Source organism: Choristoneura fumiferana, chromosome 7 (genome assembly GCF_025370935.1).
Source record: "Choristoneura fumiferana chromosome 7, NRCan_CFum_1, whole genome shotgun sequence".
NCBI classification, from domain to species: domain Eukaryota; kingdom Metazoa; phylum Arthropoda; class Insecta; order Lepidoptera; family Tortricidae; genus Choristoneura; species Choristoneura fumiferana.
In genome coordinates this window covers 4,018,744-4,043,645 of record NC_133478.1, presented here as the reverse complement: position 1 = coordinate 4,043,645, position 24,902 = coordinate 4,018,744, and the positions used below count along the sequence as shown (strand labels likewise).

The 24,902-nt window shown below is 37.0% G+C and overlaps 1 pseudogene; it reads right to left on the bottom strand.

Annotated features, from left to right (window-relative positions):
• Window positions 1-884: 884 nt before the first annotated feature.
• On the bottom strand, window positions 885-18,697 carry LOC141429547 (arylalkylamine N-acetyltransferase 1-like; annotated as a pseudogene).
• Between the last annotated feature and the right edge of the window lie 6,205 nt (window positions 18,698-24,902).

The window sequence follows — 24,902 nt, the reverse complement described above, 5'->3', positions numbered from 1 at the left end:
GGTGTGTGATGTGTATGTCATTTAAAATCTTGACTTAATAAGGTAGGTATGTACATAAATAAATTCGCTATAATCGTTAAATATTAAGATTAGAGTCTAAGCGAAGATTTTTGTTGTCTTTTTTTATAATAAACAGTTTAATTTTTTAAATTAGAAATGAAAGTTTTAACAAAAGCTCATTTTGATCCCTATGATAAGAAGTCTATAGTGTTTTATGAGTGATTATGATATACTGAGCGGCAAAAAATCTGGCCCTTAAATGTATGTGAAGGGTCCACGGAGAGAACATGCCTAGTCACCTTTTTTTTAAATTGATATTTTAATCTCAAAATGTAGAGCTCACAAAGTACTTTGACTTACCACTGAATTAAATAATCTGAAAACAATATAAAATCTATTTTTTTATCTTTTAAATAAATGGTAACCATAGTAATTGTTCGTGATGACTAACTTTCAAACTGCGTCACAGTTTATTGATTCCTACATTTAATTAGTTATGTACAACCTATTTATGCTGTATTAATTTGAGATTTTATTTTAGTGAGGTCTAAAAGCAGTGACGAAGTGGGTACTAATTGTAGGTATACTAGTTATCCATTCTTACTGCCTTAAAGCAAAAAATTCGCGGTTATTCGGCTTCCAAAAGTTATGCACAGCACACCTCCTGGTAAGGGGCAAACTCCGATTACAACATCATCATACCTATTATTAATGTTCATTCTCTTTCATTGCTAATCTTTACAATACGCAATGAAGCTATTCCGACGTTTTTCAAGGGCGAACCCTAAATTGTTATTACTTAATATATCTCTGTTGTTGATTCCGGTATTACACAGTAGAGATACTGAGTTTATCCAGGTTTTTAAAAACAATAAAACAGCAAAATGGTCTTAAAATGTATTGTATACATTTTTGGATACAACTTTAACAACTTGATTTCACTTTTCTAAGTTTCATCTAACACTGATATAGGTTCTATATGAGTGGTATACATGCTACAACGTTTAAATAGCTCTTCTATACATTCATTATTATTCATTCTACATTTACTTATAATATCTACTGTATACAGAAGTGTAAATATTCTACAAAAGAATATAGTATATTGTAAAGATTATACTTTTCATACTATTATTAAAATAAATCGGACATAGTATCTTAATAACAAGTGTTACGAGTATAAGTGCCATAGTAATGCAGGTACATCTATTAACATTTTATAATTCCTAATTTCATTTGGAAACAACATACAGAAAAATATATAACTATGTAACTACTAAGAAAGTTCACATTTAAAACATTTTTAAATGTTAAAGGTATGATTCTGAATTCAACTGCTGCCTGCATGCTGCAAACTGAAGACTGCAGAATGCATGCATACCACATGTTCGTTAATGGTTCGAAACGCGTCGGCAAGCCATAGTGGCAACAGCAGCCTGCTCCGAGAACTAATAAAAGATATAGAAATGTTATCGTGTATATTTCTTTCCAGAATGGATATAGCATAAATATATTTCATTGTATTAAATGTGTGAAGATTTTACTAAATTATGGTATTCAGCTGCAAATTAAAGTACTTTTTCACAGTCTAAGCCAGTACTGGCCCATTTTATGAACAGTCAAATTACATGCATTTCAGACAGAGTTAAGAAATATAGCATTTACGTCCACTTGCAAGCTTTTTAATCTAGGTTTAAGTGGTCTTAAATCCTGTCAGATCCATACAAGAACTGTCAGTTTAAGCCTTAAATCGAGATTTAAAAAAGCCTACAAGACGTCCTTAGTCACACGTGCTTCTCGTTTTAGTTAACATTTGTATTCCTCTTACTAATACTTAGTTTATTTTTTTATTAGTTCTGGGGGTCTGGAGTTTGCAGTCGGTAGTTACTTTTGCAATCATACCTTAACGCGCCGCGCTCACGTAGGTAAATTTATCATGAATATTTTATCTTCAAATCATATAAGAAGTTACTTAAGGGAAAGAAAGTTTTATTATTATGTTTTTATGTTGAAAAAATGACTTTCTGCCAAGTTTCTTGCGGCGCATTCTTCTTGGCAATGATGGTCTTTCCGAAAGCGCTGGTAGTTTTAAAAAATGACGTGTAAAAGTGCCCATTGCGGCCTATTTACTGAATAAATGATTTTGATTTTTGATTTTTAAGATGAACCACATATAACAATAACAACTATGTAACCCACAATTTTAAATAAATCGTATATACATATATCTTATAAAATAATATCTTCATTTTACAACATAAATTGGCTAAAAAAAGTAGTTTCATTGAGACATAATTGCATTGCTCTATTTCTCGAACTATTTAAAAACAACACTATTACATTATTATGTATTAAGTGTATATAATGAAGTAAAAATATTACTTCGTAATAATTGTGCAAAACAAATTTTGAGCGGAATTCAATATCACAGCAAAATGAATGCAATTACAACTAAGTTGTTTTAATTATTGCGCTCTCCAGGATAGCTGCCTCTATCATTCAGAATTACTCGCCAAATAACATGTTTTTTGGGCCATTATTTGAGCGTTTATTCGGTATGATTTTCGTGGGCACATTTTTTGTTGACACGGTAAAAGATTCTGTTACAGTTTCCAGGTTATCTAGTAGAATTACAGCCAAAAAAACTGAATTACTTACCAGTGTAGAACCTTTGTGCTACTAGTGATGTTGACATCCCATACTATATCAGCCACAGGAAAACAGCAAAATTTATTACGAAAAGGTCCCACTCTGGTACTACGCGAGTCAGTTTCCTCGACTACCTAAGTACGTACCTACAGGACGTACAGGACGTCTAGAAATTAATCGTTAAATGTCATCAAAGTCCATTCATAAAAAAATGTGACCACGAAAATGAGGCGGTTAAAGACTCGAATAATGAGCTATTTTCGTGATTGAATACTTAAGTCGGTATAAAAACCGGCCAAGAGCGTGTCGGACACGCCCAAAATAGGGTTCCGTAGCCATTACGATAAAAATAATTAATATATTTCTAAGGATTTCGTATTTTATACGGAATCTTCCAAGTTTAGGTATATTTTTTGTCTGTCTGTCCGTCCATCCGCGGCTTTGCTCAGGGACTATATCAATGCTAGAAAGCTGTATTTTAGCACGAATATATATGTAAACTATGCCGACCAAATGGTACAATAAAAAAATCTAAAAATTTTTTTTAGGGAACCCCCATAGACGTAAAGTGGGGGTGATTTTTTTTCTCATCCAATTCTATAGTGTGGGGTATCGTTGGATAGCTCTTTTAAAACCATTATAATTTGCTAAGACGATTTTTCGATTCAGTGTTTTTTTGCGAAATATTCAACTTTAAAGTGCAAATTTTCATGAAAATCGAGTGTTCCCCCCTTTAAAATCCAAACCGGTGGGTGGAAAAACTTGAAAAAATACAGGATGGTAGTAAGTATATCAAACTTTCAAGGAAAACTATAACGGCTAAGTTTGCTTGAGAATTATTAGTAGTTTTACTCTTAAATATTACTTAATTTTTTTGTAATGGCTACGGAGCCCTGTTTTGGGCGTGTCCGACACGCTCTTGGCCGGTTATTTTAAACACATACTTACTCGTAAATTGATTAATATCTTGTTCTTGCACCAGAAATATACTTAACCATTGCCATATTTTTCTAATTTACACTATTCATGTAATACCATTCAAATACTTGTAGGTAACATTGTCACGAGGGTTTAATTTGTCACACAGAACAACTTGAAAAAAGTTAAGTAGGCTAGGTACGAGTATATTGTGACTAAAATAAACACTTAAGTACAGTCAAAGAAACTGATTCACGTACCAGGGTGGAACATTTCATGTTGACATCCCATACAATTTTATATAACAGCGCCCTCTAGCGGTAACTATCGTTACTAAAAACGCAGCTGTCGTTAGGCTGTCAACAGAATGTTAGCGCTACCACGTGACAATTTGCCAAAGCAATCAAAGCGAAATGAGGGCTATCTCGTATGAATTCGCCACTAGAGGCGCTAGTGTAGCGTGAGGTCTCCGAAATGTCAAATCTCATAGTTTTTGGGTGAGCTACGCGTGTTTATTTATAATTAGAATAATTTTGTGAATATTTTGCAATATCTGAAATTGTTTATGGCAAATATGCGTTCCGGGGCAATGAATGTCTGTGTTTTGAGACAGTTTTGTCTTTCGGAAACCTTTGTCCTCCCTTTTTTCAGAACAAAACGGGGACTATGGAACACTGTGGCATGCTCGATATTTTTGTGGTACGGTTTTAAGGTGTATTAAATATGATTTTAATCTAAACTTTGTTTTCACGCCTGTAATAACAGACTTTGAAAGCCATACTTAAAAACCTCACGCAACAGTGCGCCATCTGTGAGACAAAAAACGATAGCCCTCATTGGTTATGCAAAAGGTACATGATTCAGTTTCCTTGACTGTACTTTGTAAAGCACAAATAAAGTGTACCAATGGGTCAAGTTTTGACGTCATATCAGACAAATTTGAAAATGGAGAAAGATTGATTTTCAAACGTTCTTCATACCTACTCGTAATCTACATTCGATGCCCTTTCATACTCAATCCTGCTGTCAGACATCTCATTCAAGGTATTTCCAGGACCATGATGGACAGGGCTTCATGCGGGGGTGGTACTTTGAAGACCGGGACTCCGTTGGCGTCGCAGTACTCCGCGTAGGGCACCCGACGCAGCGTGTGCAGCCCTAAGCTGCTGCAGATGCGCTGGGAGTATGCTCCTGTTGCGTCTACTTTGAACAGCTGGAAGAGAGTTTTAGGCTTTGATTTTGATACTCGGAGTACTTTTTCCAGATCGTACTTATCAAGAATGAGATCCATAGAAGAAAGGCAGTTTAAGACATAGCTCAGCATGCAGACTTTAGTAGCTCGGTTCATCATCATCATCATCCCATCCTTTGTACGTCCCACTGGAGAAAACAGGCCTCTTCTCAGAATATGAGGGCCTGGGGTGTAATTCCCATGCGGGCAATTGGGAACTTCACACACACCATCGAATTGCTTCTCAGGTGTATAGGTACAGGTTTCCTCACGATGTTTTTCTTCTCCGCAAAGCTCGTGATAAATTTCAAATGTATCATACCTACATGAATCTCGAAAACTCAGATATACTCGTAGGAGCCCAGGTTTGAGTCAAACCACTAGGCCACCCCTTGCTTGAGCACTTACCTTAAATCCATTCTCCTTAGCGATGTCGATACTCCTCCTCATCAGCTCCTTGGCTAGGCCCTTCCCCCTGGCCTGGTCTGACACAGAGATAATACGGCACTCCAGAATCCTCTCCACCTGGAATATTACTCGTTAGTGTTATTGTGTGGTAACTCTTACAGCGTTGAGGATATACCGACAGATATATCAGATCCGTGGCTGACTGACTAATCAATAGTAATCAATAGCATAGCAAGAAACTTGTAATTTGGCCTTGAGCTGGACTCCTGTTAGAATCCTGAACCCAGGGCACTTCCAGATAATTTGATCACAAAGGACAAACACATAAATGCAGTAGACATGACTTATGAGTGATAAACCATCCCAACCCTCTAATCCAAAAAGCCACTGACTACAAACTCAAGCTCCCTGACAATGACCCCCGACACCAGAGCAGCACTGGGGACGCCCATAGACACCCCAAACACATCCTCCTTGACCCCATCGACCCAATCCAGTTCGCCGTGGAGGAAGGAGAACGGCTCAAACTGCGTTACAAACCGGGCACCCGCCGGCGAAGCCGGTCAACCAAGAACCCAATGTGAAGGGAAGGAGTTGGAAGCGGTTGTGCCGGCTTGCCGAGCTCGCCCTCCATAGTCAGGGCGAAGCTGTAACGGTTGAAACGCCGAGGTAAATATTACTCGTGTTAAGCGTGGTAAGTCTCGTTTATGGTATTTAACTATAAATGAGTAGATAAGCAACTAGTCATTTATTTCTGCTCTTGTCATCGTCCGCGGGACCGTAGGCACTTTCCTAGTGCGTACTTAAAAGTAATTGTTTAAATTAACCTGGAAAGTGTTGAACAGATCCAAGTCATAGCTGACGCTGTACAGGATCGTGAATATCTTGTTGTATTTCTCGTCCGAAGACTGCTGGATCATTTCGATAGACTGCTCGATGTCTCCGGGTCATAATATCCCATTCAAAGCCACGCCTAATACCTGGAATGAGCAAAAAAGCTGGTTAATTGGATGGATTTGCGGAGGAACGTTTCAATGGATTAATACCAGTCGGTTTGCCATGAAGCACTTAGAGGTTGTGGTTCTTGTACGTAATGGCCCTGCTACGAATCCCCATGACCGACGGGAAAGAGAGCTTTTTTTCTAGCAAGACCGTAATTGGATTCAGTTCCTGAAATGGTTTCGTGAACTTGAACTGGCTGTCCTGTTTAGCCTTGATTGACAGTTCTCTTACAGCCCTTACAGGGCGTCATGGACTGCATGACTAATACTAATGTGACATCTTATTGTTATGAGCATGACTTGACAATAATTAATTAAATAACCCTTTTAGCTGACGTGACATTCCTATTTGTGCGGCTGTTCAGTGGCTCTTCGCCGAAGACATTCTCGAATTGGGGTCTATTCCCATGTTTGAAATTCGAAGTTCATTTCGTGCTATCCAGTTCCTTCTCTTATTAAATACTCTAAGCGGGACGGCACGGTGCGTAGTCGGAAGTGGATCTTACCGTATCTCCATCGACGGCGGCCACATACAGCCCGTCGGCGCACAGCCGTTCCAGTGCCGCTTGCGGTTGACCGCGCTCGCACAACGCCACAGCCTTGTTCAGGGGCTCGTCGGCGAAGAAACTCCCGCACAGAGTAGTATTCCCAAGTTTAAAATTAAACGTTCGTATCATGTCATCCCGTTCACTCTTCTATGAAATACTCTAAACGTGTATGAGACGGCACGATACGAAGCTATAATTAACGAAGCGCTTCCAGTGGGACTTACCGTGTCTCCATCGACGGCGGCCACAGACAGCCCGTCGGCGACCGTAGCGGCGCACAGTCGTTCCAGCGCCGCATGCGGTTGCCCGCGCTCGCACAACGCCACGGCCTTGTTCAGTGGTTCGTCGGCGAAGAAACTCTCGCGCAGGTGTTGGATCGTCGCGTCCAGCATCGCCGGGGTTATTGTCACGTAGCGCGTCATCTCTGCAATTAAAAATATTAGAATAAGTTGAGACAAACAAAAATTTTGCTACATTTTTGGTATGTTTGCGGCAATTACAGTCAAAGGCAATAAATAGTAGATTGTACAACTAGAGCATAAAACGAGCCATTTACCGGAGCCGGTACGGTGAGGGTGGTTAGTCACGTTGAGGGGAAAATGGGTTTAATGCTAGAGTTTCCCTTCTCGCCGTACCGGCTCGGGTGGCTATATGAACGTTTCGGGTAAAATAGCTCGTTTTATGCTCTCTTTGTACAATCTACTCTTTTAAAGGCAGTCGATTTATTTTTAATTATTATTTTTATTCTTACTTTTTGCAAAAACGACATCTTAAAAGTATTATAACATTTACTTCGAATGGGTTTAATTAGCCTCTATTTGATTCCCATATTATTAAAATAAAAAATATTTTTAACCCTCCTCTACATTTTTTTTTCACGAAGGCCATATTTAGACATAATATACCTACATCACTCCAACAGTTATGATCATCATCCCAGCCTATATACGTCCCATTGCTGGGCACAGGCCTCCTCTCAGAACAAGAGGGCTTGGCCATATTCCCACGCGGGCCCAGTGCGGATTGGGAACTTCACACGCACCATTGAATTGCTTCGCAGGTTTGTGCAGGTTTCCTACATGTTTTCAACAGTTATGATAAATGTAATGATATATTGTGTCGAAATTCATCCAGCCGCTTAGGTTACAAAGGCTACCTACCAAAGAATCAGAAAAACATACACGCTCGAAAAACATATCTCTCCTTTGGGTAGTCGGGTAAAAAGACGTCAAACTAAGAATCTGTTTAAATATTTCGGATTAATTTTGGAAGAGCACCTTGTATTATTTAGTCAGGTGCACAAGTATTTTCGACGTTATCAATCACCCGGCAATCTCAGCAATATTATCCACCCGGAGAGCTCGAAGGGTTTGAGAGTTTCTCGAAGCATACTTATTAGCCTAAAAATATTACAGTTAATTTCCTCGTATAATTTATGAGACTAAACACTATATTATTAGACTTGTGTACTTGGAGAAGCCAGCCAGAAACTTTTCCAGCCTTTCCGCGCACGACCGAAACGTTCCGAAAGCTCCAATAAAAATTCCTAGCGAATCGGAGGGCGTGCGATATTGAGCGTCCAGCCTCCGGCACCCGGTCAAGGTCGGCAGGTGCCCAATTGATGGAAGGGGTCAAGGACCGCCTTTTGTTTTTCAGGGCAGCGAAAAAGTTATTTGAGTGAAGTTCAAAAAGGTAGACATTTGAATGCCGTATAGTTAAAATTAGATGAAAGTTTTCCGTTACGAAGTCTTTGTTAATTTTCGTGTGACAGCCGATTTTTTTCCGGTTAGTTGTTTTGTGTGTTTAACTACCAACTTTTTGGTGGTGGGGATCATTTGGAATTTACCTACCTACAGTTGTGTACAAATTGATTTTTAGTTAAGTACTATCCAAATTTTGCTAATGTCATGCAGTATCGTCTACGCACTCAGTGCTTTGAACGCTTATACCGGGTGTGGCCTGTAATACGAGCAAAAAAATAAAACGTAGATTGTCCTCGTCAAACTGAACAACATTAGTTCAGCGACTTTTAAAAATAATAGTCTTTGAAGTTTCCTTTTTTCATACAAATTAAATACTGCTATCAATGTACGCCATCCCAGAACACAACTGACATCGCCTGTCACGCTAAAAACATCAAGCATTTTGCTTTACATTGCTTCTTCAAATAAACTTAAAAGTGTAATAAAAATTAAAAAAAAACTAATTATTTTTAAAAGTCGCTGAACTAATGATGTTCAGTTTGACGAGTATGATCTATGTTTTAATTATTTGTTCATATTACAGGCCACACCCGGTATATATGTACATAATAGTGTTTTGTTGAGTTTTAGCACGTTTCAGGCAATCCCTTGAACATACGTTCATGGGCCAATCAACTTTTTTACCAACACTAATCCGTCCGCGACATTTTTCAAGCAATTGCAGGTTTTTGTGAGTAAACATGTTTTTTTCTGTAATTTAATAGATGGTGTACATGAATACATGCCATCCTAAATATCTTGTTGGAAGTACGATTTTTTGGTAATGCCAGAGACAATTTTGGTATCGCAGGAGACGCCCAAAGTGTCGGTAAAATAGTTAATTGGCCCTCATACTCGTAGTCACAAACTTTTGCATTTATAATAGAAGTAAGATTACCTGTATGCAGATACAATGTTCAGCAGATGCTTTAATAATGACAATTTTATTTTCATATTTCAACTTTCACAGTCCAACGAGGCTCCAAACTCTGCCCACTTGGAAATAACGGGGCAGCTGGCAGCACTAGTTGTGAGCACCGCTAGTAATCAAGTTTACAACTCCAGTGGCCTTCCTCGTCTATGACGCTTAATTAAATTTGTAGTAGCTTTGCCTATTGGGTTTAAATCATTTATAGATAAGTTAACGGCGTCCTTAGGGTTTAGGTATGGAGTTATCTAATGGAGGAAATTCTCAATACTGTGTTAAAAAAAGATTGTAAATCTGTTTAAAAATATATCATTGAGTTTCTTCCCGTATTCTTCTCAACAGGGGTTTTCTGAACCGGTGGTAGATTTTCTGACATTCATATCATAAGTGCTTAAATACCAAATCGAATAAAGGTCAAAATACGCACAGGACTTATCACGCTAACACACACGCTAAATATTACTCGTGTGTGTTAGCGTGATAAGTACTGTGCGTATTTTGACTATGAGTGAAAATCACGAAAGTTTAAGACATTATATCGAATAAAGGTATTTTGACTTGACTTGACTTTAATCTATACTAATATTATAAATGCGAAAGTGTTTGTGTTTGTATGTTTGTCCGTCTTTCACGTCGAAACGGAGCGACGGATCGACGTGATTTTTGGCATAGAGATAGTTTATGGGCCAGAGAGTGACAGGCTACTTTTTATCCCGTAAAAATGCACAGTTCAAGAGGGAACACCGCGCGATAACTGAATTACACGGGGGCGAAGCCGCAGGCAAAAGCTAGTACCAATATATATTTTTGTTTTTTTTTCAGGGTTCATATTGAAATTCGTTTATTTACATTAACCACCACTAGGTCACTATGGCTTTTAATATGTATTGTAATTACTCAATTTTCCTTGCCGCGCTCAGCGCAGCTTTCCCATTTCCTAAATGAGTATTCAATCGATCGCGCGCCCTCCCCGGGACGTCCGACGTTTTTCAATACAGTAACCCGTAAACATAAACTTTATGACGTGTCGATAGACGTGTATTCGGCTATAAATACCTAATTTCACTTCCGTAAACATATAGTCGTTAGATTGGTTGAGTATTGTATGTAGGTATGGTTAGTTGAATGTATTTCGGATAAAAGTAGCCTATGTCACTCTCGGGCCCATAAACTATCTCTATGCCAAAAATCACGTCAATCTGTCGCTCCGTTTCAACGTGAAAGACGGACAAACACACACTTTCTCATTTCTAATATTAGTATGGATTGCGCTAATCTGCTGTAAATTGCGCTACCTGCTAAAATCTTTGCCTTACTTCTGTCTATTGTGGTCTATTGTGATGGTTGCCTGAATAGACCGCTCTGAAGCGACAAGGCCGCCTATTGCTTACTTTGGAAAAACTCTATACAGGATGTAACATTCATCAGTATCACAATACAAGTAACACCTACATATACCTATATTACTTGTATTGTGTCAGTATGTCAATATGGAAAAGTCTGAAACTATAAGACATACGAAGATCTTCGATTTTAGTAACAAGTAAAACTGCATTCATAAATTTAAAAAAACTTGTACTCAGCTCGGGAATCGAACCCGGACGTTTTGAAAAATAAAACTTACATATTAAAGAATATGAAATACAATGCATTTTATTAATTCTAGATATCGTGCGTGTTTCATAGTAACATTTATTACTTATGACTTACACTACCCATATCCAAATAGAAATAATGTATGTTTTATTTTTCAAAATGACTGTGTTCGATTCCCGAACTTAGTACAAGTTTTTTTTAAATGTATGAATGCCGTTTTTCTTCTTACTAAAGCCGATGACATGGTTCCTAAGAACGGATCTTCTTATATTATGTCTTATAGTTTTAGACTTTCCCATACTGACCGATAAGAATGTTACGTTACACCCTGTATACTCGTATTTTCTGTACTGTTTACTATTTTTAGGTGTTCAATAAAGAGTCATTGTATTGTATTCGACCAAAAACTGCCATGATACTTTTTAGAATTATGTCAAAGATAACATAACAGCTAGACTACGTAACACGGTCGTTTTTACTGAAGTGTTATAATTCTACCTACCCTATATATTTTTATTGCCATGGTTTTTGTATGGAAAATAAAAAATACTATGAAAAGGTTACCAAAACGGTTACAAAAGGTTATCTTTGGACTTGTTACAAATATTAATTTCAACTTGATGCTTTTCCGCGTTTTTCTAGGCCTTTACAGTGAAACGTATCATGAAGTGAACCTATAAAGGTTCTTCTTTGTTTCCAGCCACGGAACCTAAAAAGCTTATAATAAAATAACGTACAGTAAGTCAAAGTTAAAAAGAAATGAAAAAATGAAATGAAATATTTATTTGCTGGAATACGTTTGCATAAGGTCTTACAATAATTCAGTCGATATACAAAATCAACATGCAAATTTAAAATTACAATGATTATGATTTAAAATTCAAAAAGTCCTGAACATTATAGAAGCAGTGATCATGTAGCCATTCAGTCAGCCACATCAAAGAAGACATCTATCGTCTGTAGTACTCTGTAGACACTCATATTTATTTGTTATACCCAAGCAAATAAAGTAGAGGGGATCAAAGCGAGGATATCGCATTGCGAAGTCTTGAGCATTCCCGGGACGTGCTCGGTTAATATCGATCAAACTTATTCCATTTCGAGTTATATGACATTCAAGTATGATAGATTCTTATCGGCCATAGCCAGAGCTGTGTATATAGGTTGAATACAAGTTTTATTTTAAAATGTCGTCTCGTCTTATGATAGGGTTGCCAACCTCAATTTCAAAGACTAGGATCTAGAGTTGGAAAAAACGAGGATTTATTTTTAAATAGGATGCAATAGCGGCGTTATTATTTCTATCAGTAAAAATAATTCCGCTATCAGTAAAAAAAAACCCTGTTTTTTTAATGTGTTATCTATTGTCGGAGAACAGATAACACTGCTGGGGGTGGGCCGGCGGAAGGTAGACAATAACAGCTGTTAAATAAATGCTAATAATAATTTGCTCCATAAGTAGGTTACTAATATGAAAGAACCAACTCTTTGTTCGTCGTTCCCCGATGTTTTGCTTGTATTTTTAACCCCCGACGCAAAAAGAGGGGTGTTATAAGTTTGACCGCTATGTGTGTCTGTCTGTCTGTGGCACCGTAGCTCTTAAGCAGGTGGACCGATTTGAATGCAATTTTTTTATTTGAAAGCAGGGTTTCTAGCAATGGTTCTTAGACATGTTTCATCAAAATCGGTTCAGCCGTTTTTGAGATATTGAACTTTGAAGTGACAAAGTCGGGGTTTTCCAACTTTTTGTTGGTTGATTCAAATGACAGGAGATGCCAAACTGACGTAACTAGAGTCCCTCCTACTGTTACGCAAACTATCGATAATTTTGCATGTCCCTAGTGCTAAAAGTGGCAATAGCAATATATTGTTGGTAAACGTTACGCTGTCGAACTGAAACTCTTATTTGAATTTTAAAATATAATTTATTCAACGCTTGGAGTGTCACTTTCCGACTCTGAACGAACAGTCTTGCAAATTAATAATAAATCCGTTCATTTTACCGCTTTTATTTTTACCGATAACCATCACTCACCTCTAGCAATTGCGGCCTATTGAAACAACATTGTAAAGGCGTTCATTAAAGAAAGTAAGTTAATCTAACACAGTGCCTACGCAGTAACTTAACAGTTTGTTAGCGAATTTGAGTTCAAATTGTCGAACAATCAGCAGTTTTAATGTGATTTAATTTTTTCAAGCATTATATACTTAGGTATCTGTTGGAAAAAAATAAAAAAAATTACCGCCTTGCAAAGTTACATAATCATCATGTGTCATTTGAATAATTTAAGAAAAAACAGAGTAGTGCGTAGGTACAGTCACCAGCATTAATATATCTGCCACAGCGGAGCGTGCAAAAATATCTGACACGTCCTTCCGGCCCTAGAAATAGAGTCGTATCAGATATTTATGCACGCACTTTGTATCTTTGCTTGAAAGTAGTTTACTGTTCTGTATTTACTTACAACTATAGGTACTTAAATGACTTATATATCCTTACAAAGTTTTCCGCCTAATAAAGTCGTTAGCGCTGTGGCGCTTAAGGAAAATCTGGTTTTGTCAAATAAAATTACTTTTCTTTTATAAAATGTCAGGGAAATGTGAAGAAAACATAGTGGCTTCCAATAACAAAGCGCCTATAGATATACTTCAAGTATGATTTTAATAACGCCTAACACATCGCTGATTACTGATACCTGATACTATGAATAATAAACAAAATCGATGGTCGTTCCTTCGATGCTTTTACTCAAATTGAATTTCCTAAGGAATTATCTATTTACATACTTTAGTACCTATTTTTTATGTGATTAGATTACATTTGGATTTTAGATTAGAGTCGATAGCTTAATTAAATCTGTTACAAAAAGTAATTGTACCTACAGCAAATATTTTATATTGAAGGACTAAAAGCCATAATAGATACGAGTTCGTTTGCAGCCCGAGCTTAAGCGAGAGCGGCTAGAAAAGTCCGAGGTTGTTTTAGTCTTGCTTGAGGTGGAAACTTATGTATGGCAGTATTTCATGTTTATTTGATTTTATGATTCAACGAATACCCTTTCAAGTAGGGGAGACCGAGGAGAGTTGTGATTGTGACAGAGGAGAGTGTGACAACGTCGATTTTATGGGAACTTATTAAGAGCGTTTATACCTGCTGAGCTGGCAACGTTGCATTTTTGTTAGTTTTTCTCGATTATTCCATAAAAATTGAATGAAAATTAAAAATGTTGTCTGATAGAACACTTTCTAATATATAAGTTAATGTGTCTACTCCAATAATTTTTCGTGATAGACTTTAATATTCTTTAAAAACAAACTAATGTTTATGACCGGTTTAGAAAGCTCAATTTTAGTAGTTACAGTTTTTATTAATTACCAAACAAAGCAATTTTTTTCACCCCATTGTCATTTTTTAAAATTTATTTTTAAGAGGCCTTTGATCATGAGAGAGACACTACGTAGGTTACTTAAAAATAATTAAGATGATGACGATAATGTCAGTTATAAATTTCTATTCGAGGTTAAGAAATAATTTCGCAGATTAAGTTAAGTACCAGTAATATAATCTAGAAATGTAATTAAACGCAGGCGGCGCGAAGGGCGTGCAAGACAATGAGAGGCGCCGGGAACCAGGCCCTGTACTACGAAGTGCAAAATTCGAACTTCGTATCTTGCCGTCCCGCTGACGCTTGTATTGTTTAATACGAGAGTGAGAGGGACGGCACGGTACGAACTTCGATTTTCGAATTTCACAGTAGCCCCCCAGATAGAGGCGGATTGACAAAGAGGACAGCGAACTAATTCGTGTACGGCGTGAAGCCAAGAGAGGGCTCAAAGATCAGTAGCGAGGTGCTTTAACATCTCAGTTTTCACCAAATTGTCAAAATTTTACGTAGCATTAGTGAAGTTTATGTACACTCGAACCAACTGAATCGTGACCCACACTGGAACCTTTTCGTAGAAAAAGTCTTATCAGAGGCGTCTTTAGCCCATGTAGCGCCCGTGTGCAATTATTACTTTAGAGGCATCTAGGAAGCGCGCGGTCAAAATGGAATAGGTACAAAGTGCCGCGGCCGGCGCCCCTAACACCGCTGCGCCCGTGTGCAACGCACTCCCTGCACTATAATAAAGACGCCTCTGGTCTTATAGTGACATCGCATTGCTTGACAAGTTGACAAGGGAATGCATTATTACACTTACTGTGAGATCGTTCTATGGTGGGTCAGGAATCGAATGGTTCGACTGTACATCAGTCCAAGTGACAAATCGTCGATGATACTGCAATGCCGCGTAACTGATTTAGTACACTCAGCATGGTCCGACATACTCTTGTGTTTAAATAAGCCACCATTCTATACTGCCACAATTCGTTTTATTTAAGTACTTACTAGCTTTTGCCCGCGGCTTCGCCCGCGTGGTATTCGGTTATCGCGCGCTGTTCCCTCGAGAACTGTGCATTTTTCCGGGATAAAAAGTAGCATATGTCACTCTCTGGCCCATAAACTATCTCTATACGATCCGTCGCGCCGTTTGGACGTGAAAGACGGACAAACATACAAACACACAAACTTTCGCATTTATAATATTAGTATGGATGTATCTACTTATCTATTAAAGTATGATTCTACCCATTGCCTAGTACCCATAACCCTTTCGAACTCAGCCGACAATTTATGTGTAATCCAGTCAAGTTCAAAATTCAAATGTAAGATTTACGACAGTGGACCTTATATACTATCCATGTCAAATTCAAATTCAAATGTAATTAACCCGCACGATCGTATCGGCTGGGTTCGAAAGGCCACAAGCTTTGTTTACTCTCAGGTTTACTCTGGGACTAGTTTAATTGGTGTTAAGTGTCCCGTGATATAATTTATTTTATGATAAGTAATTAAATTAAGTTTTAGTGTCAACATTATAGTAGAATAATCATCCTGCTATACATCTCGCGGTCGGTATTTAACATCCGATTTCTACCCCTCCCCTGGTTAACCCCCATTTAACGCGCCCCCTATTATTCAGAATATCTTCACCTCCGGGGGGCGGCTTTGTCTCGTATCGACGAGCCGGCCTTGGGATCAGCTTTGATGAACCTGCGGTGGGTTTTGTAAAGGAGTGTTTATTTGAAGATTTTTGTGGTGAGTGTACCGACTGGTTATAAATGTGAAGTGTACTCGTACAACCGTTATGTGAAGTGCTACAACTGCACAAGTAGTTTGGATCGAATTGATGACGGAATTTAAAAAAAACTGTTGCAAATGCAGTGATATATGTTTAACGGGCTGCTATTTTATTGTTCAACTTTATGTGATTTCATTTTGTTTGTTTTATTTTTTACTTAATATTTAATGCAATTTCATCTCATCTATTTTGATTGAAAATGAAAAATGAAAATGAAAATGAAAAGATTTATTCGGGACACACACATATAAATAATAGATACAGAACAAACACATAATAATAATAAAGTGAAATAAAATAAAATGAGATTACAAAATACAAAAATAATTAAAAAGGAAAAAAAAAATACCTATATATATGCGCCCGAAATGGTCCCGCCTCAGCTTAAAATGCAGACTCCTTTGGTGGAGCCAGCGCTGGTCTTCTGGCGAGACCATAAAATGCATTATATTATAAGCACTTTGGCATTATGTATAAACCTATAATGATAGCCACTTGAATTAAATAAATAAAAAAGTAAAAATTAATTATAAACATATTGACCCTTTCTACAGTTCAAATGAGAAAAGATACGCCTCTACTTTCATATCAATACAAATAATAATCAGTTTCCAGACTTGCTCTCACTTTCGCATTATTCTTCAAACATTCGTAGTACGCTAAAACGCTTAGCCCGTAGACCTACGTAGGGATCGTAGCAGAGGGTCGTAGCCTCGTAGCTACGAGCTACGGCGTAGACAAATTATAGAGAAACGACGGGTGCGTCTACAGACTATAGTAATAATGAATAATGTTTAGGTTCACCCATTAATCCTACTACTTATTATAAATGCGAAAGTTTGTATGTGCGTGCGTGCGTGTGTTTGATAAAAAGCAATAGGTAGAAATTAAATTAAATATATATTACACGCATAACCTCTGAACGACTGCACCAAACTGAATAATTATTTATACAAGGTTTGTGTTAAATAAAATTTAAAAAAAAATTGTGAGCAAAGCCGCGGGCAACAGCTAGTTTTTTTTTTATAAAAGGGGATCACACAGCTGGATCTTAATGCCTAATGGCATCTTAATTCCTATGCATGGCATGGTATGGAATGGACTCCCTTTTTTATTATTCGGCTGTATAACATTTCTCCTGATGGTAAGAGATCACCACCGCCCATAGACACCTGCAACACCAGGGGGATTGCAGATGCGTTACCAACCTAGAGGCCTAAGATGGGATACCTCATAAGTGCCAGTAATTTCACCGGCTATCTTACTCTCCATGCCGAAACACAACAGTGCAAGCACTGCTGCTTCACGGCAGGATTAGCGAGCAAGATGGTACGAGTCCTACTTCCACTCCTAGGTTATTTCTTATTTAAAAACAAAAACATTTCGTGTTATCTAACAGTTAAGCTGTGCGGCACGCACTTCCTGAATCCCTTGGAATACTAATGAGAATGGTGTTTATAAACGTTCAATGAAACTTTACTACTTAGAAATCTAGTCAACATTATAAATTTTAGATAATGCCGGATTAACGTTAAACCAGTGATAAAGTAGATTAATATTATTGTAAATAAATACAGTATGCGCGTTCGCCTGCATTAGGCGAACGCGCATCGCAAATTAGCTTTTTTTTTTCTTTCAATGTACAAAGAATATAAATACGGATAATAAACATTGCTACAGGCCATAGAACAAGCAACACTTTGTTTAAAAATATTGTAAAAAATATCTACAAGTATCAAGTTACATAAAGTTGATAAAAAAATAATGGCCAAAATACATTAGTCATTTAATAGGTATGAATGCGCAGGGGCCATGCGAGGCCAGGCCAAAGAGTTTAGAAGAGAAGCGAGGGATAGAGGAGAACGGCAGCGGCTGGAGGAGGCCTATGTCCTGGAGACAACCTGATAAGAATGTGGCTGGTGTCAACAAATTATATTGATGTATTTTATTATCTATTTTTAAGGCTATTTTTATTTTATTTTTATTTTATTTTATAGGTATGAATGCAATCTTCATCGAAATTGTACCTACGTTGCGCGCGATTGTTACGAAATAAACGTAATCTAAACCAATCCGTAGATTTCCCCTAAAAAAAGTTCGTCTAATTACTAGTTTCACCGAAAATTATATTACCTATGTCAAATAATTATCTCTTTGGTCCATTATTATTTCTAAACGTGCAACTTCCCCTTCTTCAAACAGTCCTATTTCAAAGCACAAAAGCAATAACTTAACTACCGTCAAAAAAAATCCATCACATAATAAGCTTTGAATCATCTGAGAGCTCAAACCAAAAGCCTCATTACTGAAGCGGCGTCGATAAATCAAAATCTGATTACATTTGAATAAAAATTATTTCGGACAAAAATTCCACACTCATAATTAATGTAGACATGTAGAGTTAACGTAAGTAGTAGTGGTAGTGGTAGTAAGTGGTAGTAAATGGAAGTGTGTAAGGACTCACCACGTGCGTGCGGGAAGGCAGTCAGCTGCGCACTGATAAGAGGGCGGGCGGGCCGCCCTGGCTAGAATAAAAGAGTATGGAATGGAGTGCAGAGAGTGAAAGTAGGTACCTGCAGTTCACTCGATGATTTTAGTCTTATTTTTTTAATACCTCTAAGTCCGTAATCTACACATCACACAATCTTCCGATAAACACATACGTGTGCCTACTACTACATATCATGTAATTTTTAGGTTTTTCAAGTCAACGTTAATAGCTTGTGGAAATACACTTGCCTCTACCTCTTACCAGTAAGTTGACCGGATGGCCAAGTGGTTAGAGAAGACTACGCTACTTGAGGTCCCGGGTTCGATTCCCCGCCGGGGCAGATATTTGTATGAATACAAGTAATACGAATGTTTGTTCTGGGGTCCTTGGATGTTTAATATATATTTAAGTATGTATTTATCTATAAAAGTATATGTTTATCCGTTGCCTAGTATCCATAGTACAAGCTTTGCTTAGTTTGGGACTAGGTCAATTGGTGTCAAGTATTCCATGATATTTACTTTATTTTATTTATTTAATTAAATACATATTCAATATTCATCAATACCGCACATTATGGATTTAAACGACAAAATAATCATCCTTACTTTACGTGTACCTACTCCAGGTAGGTACAGTCGAACCATTTCATTCCTGACCCAACATAGAACGTTCTCACAGTAAGTGTTATAATAAATACTAGTCAAATGCGATGTCACTATGACTTTTTCTACGAAAAGGTTCTAAAATGGTTCACGATTCACTTGGTTCGAGTGTACACTAACGGCGAAACTAAGTATAACGGTTCCTTGTACTTGTTGGACTATGAAACCCTAAAAACACAAAACATACACAATATTATATGAACAAACTACAATTAGTTCAAAAATATTGCTATTTATCGCGTAGGTACATTTTCTACCTGTTAGCCTGTTGGACACTCTGTTCGTATAATAGGTTGATACTCTTTGGCCGTTCTCGGCTTACGCGAGATGTGAGGCGTCCGCTTTCTGTCCTATTATCATTGTCTGTACTACTCTCACGTACAGTCGGCAGCAGACGTAACGGAACTACTCATAGCAACAAGTAAAAAAAAAACAAGGGCATAGTGTCTTTGGCTCATAAAGCGTCACAACTCAAAAAACAACTAGAAGCTTAAAAAAACTATTTTTTTTCTGAGTGAACTTTAGAATTAGAAAATTAATGCTGCTAAAATGTATTCCTTATTTCTGTCCATTGTAAAGGTTGCCTGGAAGAGATCGCTCTGAAGCGATAAGGCCGCCTATTGCTTACCTTAGAAAATCTCTATGTATATACTTGTGTTCTCTGTACTGTTTACTGTATTGGTGTGCAATAAAGAGTTATTGTATTGTATTGTATTAATTTCAAGAGTAATTTTTTTAGGCGTACTATTGACTTTTCAAAATAGTGATGATAAACAGTCACCGTTCATTGAAGCGTTAAAAGGGAGGCCTTTGTTCATCAGTGGACGTCTTCCGGCTGATGATGATGATTAATGGGCGGACGACGGATGCAATATGGTGACGAAAGCATAAGATGGATAAGACTTTTATTAAACTTCGACTAATATTTTTGTGTAAAAATATATCATAGAAATTTGGGTGATGGTGATAATCTTCCTAATAAAGGTGAACACTTTACATATGCGTACCATCTGTAGATGTAAAGAGGTAATTTTCCCCTACATAAGTGGATGTGGAGTGAACTATAAAAGGAATGCACTGAAAATATGTAATATAGAAAAAAACAAACAATAAAATTATCCAACTATTTTTCAACTATGTTCTCTTTTTTAAACCAATTGTAGTCATATCCATATGACGTATATTGTTCGACATGATTTTGACGTAAATTGCATCCGTCGTCCGCCCACTGGTGATGATAATGAAAATTATGACAAAAGATACATTCGGATCGGACTTATCATTTTATGACAGTATAGGTATATAGCCCCGAAATCATTAACATACCTACTTACTAGAAAATATTTCATTTAGACTGCGTGTTGTGTAATAATAATTAACAAAAACAATTAACAGTATATTCAGGTAGTAATTTATTCAAACGTACAGTCCGCATAAATAAAAAGCATCTAAAATCTGGTAGAATTATAGGTATATCGTTATTTATTATCCAGCATTAGAACGAGCAGGTTACGTACATTGAGTATTAAATTAGCTTAATATGTGTTTAAGTAGACAAATTCAAAACGATATTCTCATACTCACACGACTTTGCTGGCGTATTAAGATTTTAAAATATTTTTGGGCTCCCCGACTGTTCTACTTCTGCTGCTGTCTGTACTTGTCATATACTTTTTACTTATCTGTATCTTCATTGCCAACTCTTGTGTTTTCTTTGCCTTTGACTATATATACTTAATATATACCTTGAACTTAAAATAAATACTTTCCTCACCCGCGAGCAGACCTGGTGAACGGTTGTTGATCTGATGATGAACTCTGGTTGAGTTCAAAACACGTCAGCGTAGTGTGGCAGTGGTGATAGTTGAATTTATGTGATTTGTGTGTGTTCTTACAGTGTGGAGGTGGAGGTGCAGTATGAACACACATTTGTTGTATACACGGAAGAAAAAAAAACAAGTTTCTTCCGTGGTTGTATACGTAGCTCTAGCTAGCTATCGTAAGGTAAGGTTTTTTATTATTATACGCATATTTTTGTAAACAGGATATTATTGTGCCATAATAGTTTATAACAGTCTAATTTAATTTATAGCATAATGTAACCGTAGTTTTTAAGCTTAAGTAAATGCAAGTACGAGTACGTAGGATATCTTACTTTTTAGTTGCCTAATAGAATTAGATAACATTATTATAAATGTGGCTATACCCTACCAGGGTGCATAATATTGTAAGACTTATTAGAATAAGGCCTTATGTATTTTATGTTTTTTGCCAAATAAATAAATACTAAATACCTACTTATTTTTGAGCATCAAGACAACTCTAATGTTTACGACAGCGACTGTATTTTCTTTTATGCCATTAAGTCGCCGTGTGAAACTGCCCTTACAGGCTGGTCAGGGTAGGTATTTATTAGAGAGTTTGGCCCACATGAAGGCTGTTGGTATATAGAAGCTGGATGTGTCTAGCCGAGGACAGGGCGCAATGGCGTTCTTTGGGGGAGGCCTATGTCCAGCAGTGGACTGCTAAAGGCTGATGATGATGATGATGATGTTATGAAAACCACAATATAGGTACCTAATAGGGCTTAATTTTATTAATATTATAAATGCGAAATTTTTTATGTGTAGGTATGTGTTTTTGTAACTTCTTATAGCTACAATGGCTGGACGGATTTGGATAAAGCTCGGTATGTAGAAAACTGGACGTCCTAAGAGATCTAACGGCTAGTTATTTGGCCGAATACCGGATACCGGATATTCCTGGAAATCCCGGATTTCCAATTCAACAACCGGTTCTAATGATATACGCGTGCGAAGCCGCGGGTAAAGTCTATAGGTATTATAAACATGTAAGGGTCAGTCGCCCAGGTACTTATTTATAATCAGAAATGAACGAATTATGTACAAGGAAAATAAAAAATTAAAAAATCGAAAGCTAGTTTAATCGAGGTGATCCTTAGCTGTGTTAAAATCGATTCACCCATATGAGACATAGAACTTTGAAATGAGTGGCGGTAGTTTTGAACCTTTCTTAGTCATTTTTTACTAAGATGGAATCCTAATAAATAAAAATGCAGGCCACAACCTTTTTTTTTACATAAAACTGACAGTATTTACCAATATTTTACCTAATGTAAAGTGCAGATGAGGCCAAATAAAAGGTTAATGTAGGTTAGGCAGAGGCTGAGTAAAAAGCAAACGATAAACTGGAATAAAATAATGTATTTCACTAAATAATTTGTACACGAACTAAATGCATTCGAACTAAATCTTTGTACCCATAATCCTACAATATACTCCGGTCAATATAGACATTTCAATTTCAATAATTTCCGACAAAGCTGAATTTTGGTGGACACCATTAGGAATAAAGTGTCCAAAGTCCCCATTGATCCTATATGTGCTAAAAAAGTTATTAGGGGTCGAAAGTCAAAATAAAAATTTGAGTTTTTTTTTCGAAAACGGTAAGTTTTATCAAAAAGTAGCTTAAGCAAAAATTATAGATCTTAAAATTATCTACAAAAACGATCCTTATACTTTGTTTTTTAAGAATTACCATTTCTGAGATATCGCGATTCCAAAAGTTGAAGCAGTCACGTTCTACATGATAGCTCATTTATGCCACGTATACAGGGTGACTGGTAATTCGACCTATTCCTATTCCCTGAAAGGCATCATTCTAGAGCTTATTTGCAATGTTTTCGGCCCAGATAACCAGGAATCGAAATTCAGTAGTTTTGGAGTTATTCGAGTTTTAAGTTTTTTCAAAAAACACCACCATCTCAGGAATGGTGATTCTTAGAAATAATAGACCATTTTTGTAGATCAGTTTAAGATCTATATTTGATATAACTTACCGTTTTTGAAAAAAAAAAACCTGAAATTTTGACCTAGGACCCTGAATAACTTTTTTTACATACATTGGATCAATGGGGACTTTTGACCCTTTTTTTCTAATGGTGTACCAAGGTCTTCACAAAAATTCAGCTTTGTCGGAATTTATGTAAATTGATCACTACTTTTATGTCTAAATTGTCCGGATTAATAACACCTGTCGCACCATATGTGACCAATTGTCATGGAACAAAAGTCAAGCAGTAAAACTAACCTATGAAAAATTGTGAAAACAACACATTCTATATGTAGACAGTCGTGTAGAAAACTACAAGTATCATAAATATTTTTTTTACATTGTAATGTTCATGGGAGGTTAAAAAGGTTGGATCATACTAACCGGTGGTTTTTGTCCACATAATAAAAGGACTGACTGAAAAATATCCGAATATGATAAGAAAATTAGGGTGTGTTCCCACTAGTTCTCATCTTGCGACCCTTTTGTTCGGGATAACACAGACGGGACGACCGAAGTACTTGTTCGAGAAGCGAGCGTGGCGTAAATCGGCGTGTCGTGTGGTGAGCGGGCCTTTGTGTATGCCAAAGCATGGGTCAGCTGCCTTCCGTGGAAGTTTTAAGTATGCGGCCACCAAGTGTTGGAACAACTTGCCGCCACCTCTACGTACGTCTACCAATATGCAAACACACATTTAAATTAAAGCTAAAGAAGCATCTTTTTGATTATCAAAAAGAACAACCTGTTGGTGGCCGAGTTGTTCCAACTTACTTGAGGCGTCCCTAATTTTATTTTACTTATTATTATTTCATTATTACTATTGTCATTATTGAATTTATTGCTACTTTTTATTTTATTTTAAATCATCTTTTACAAATTTCCACGAATATTATATGTTTATAGGTATTTTATAATTCTTCTATTCGTCATGATTTTATATATAATATATAGTTTTTTTCTTTTCCCGCAATAATTACGCGTTCGGTTACGTGGGTGCACACTCACCGGGGTTCAGCTGAAAACCAGCGCTGCAGCTCTGGTTACAGGGCTACGGCACATGCCCAAAATGTCTGTGTTGGTCTCTAATTTTTCTCTCTTCTCCTATTTATGTTTTACTGTGTTTTTGTTGTCAATAAATGTTGTGAGTTTGAGTTAGTTCCATTGACAGTACTATTATAGAACTCTATTACAGTACAGTCAATGGAACTAGTGGGAACACACCGAAAATTGAGCCATTTATTTATATGGACAATTGTCTGTGGCATTACGAAATGTTTCATATTTAACCCTTTTCCTTTTCCGGGCATAGTGCATATAGCAACCACATAAATGTACACAAATACTCGACCTTACTAAATACACACAATGGTACAAAGTAATTTGAATTCATTAAAAAAAACTATTCGTTTTAACAATCTCTCATAAGTAAACAACATAAACTAAGATTTACTTTGTAGTAGCACATCTAAATTCGCGAGGTCTTGAAAACGGTTAAATGTGCAACTTTTGGGAGTCCACAGTCACTGTTGCTTATTTAAATCTAAGCAATGATAATGTCTGATTCTGTGCTCCGTAAAAATAAAACTAAAAACATACTGCCCCCGACTACCAAAACCTTGTAGCCTGAGTAAATGTAATGGTTAGCCGACCGCCTGGAAAGGCGAAAAAAAAAAGTTTTTCGACCTATGTTCC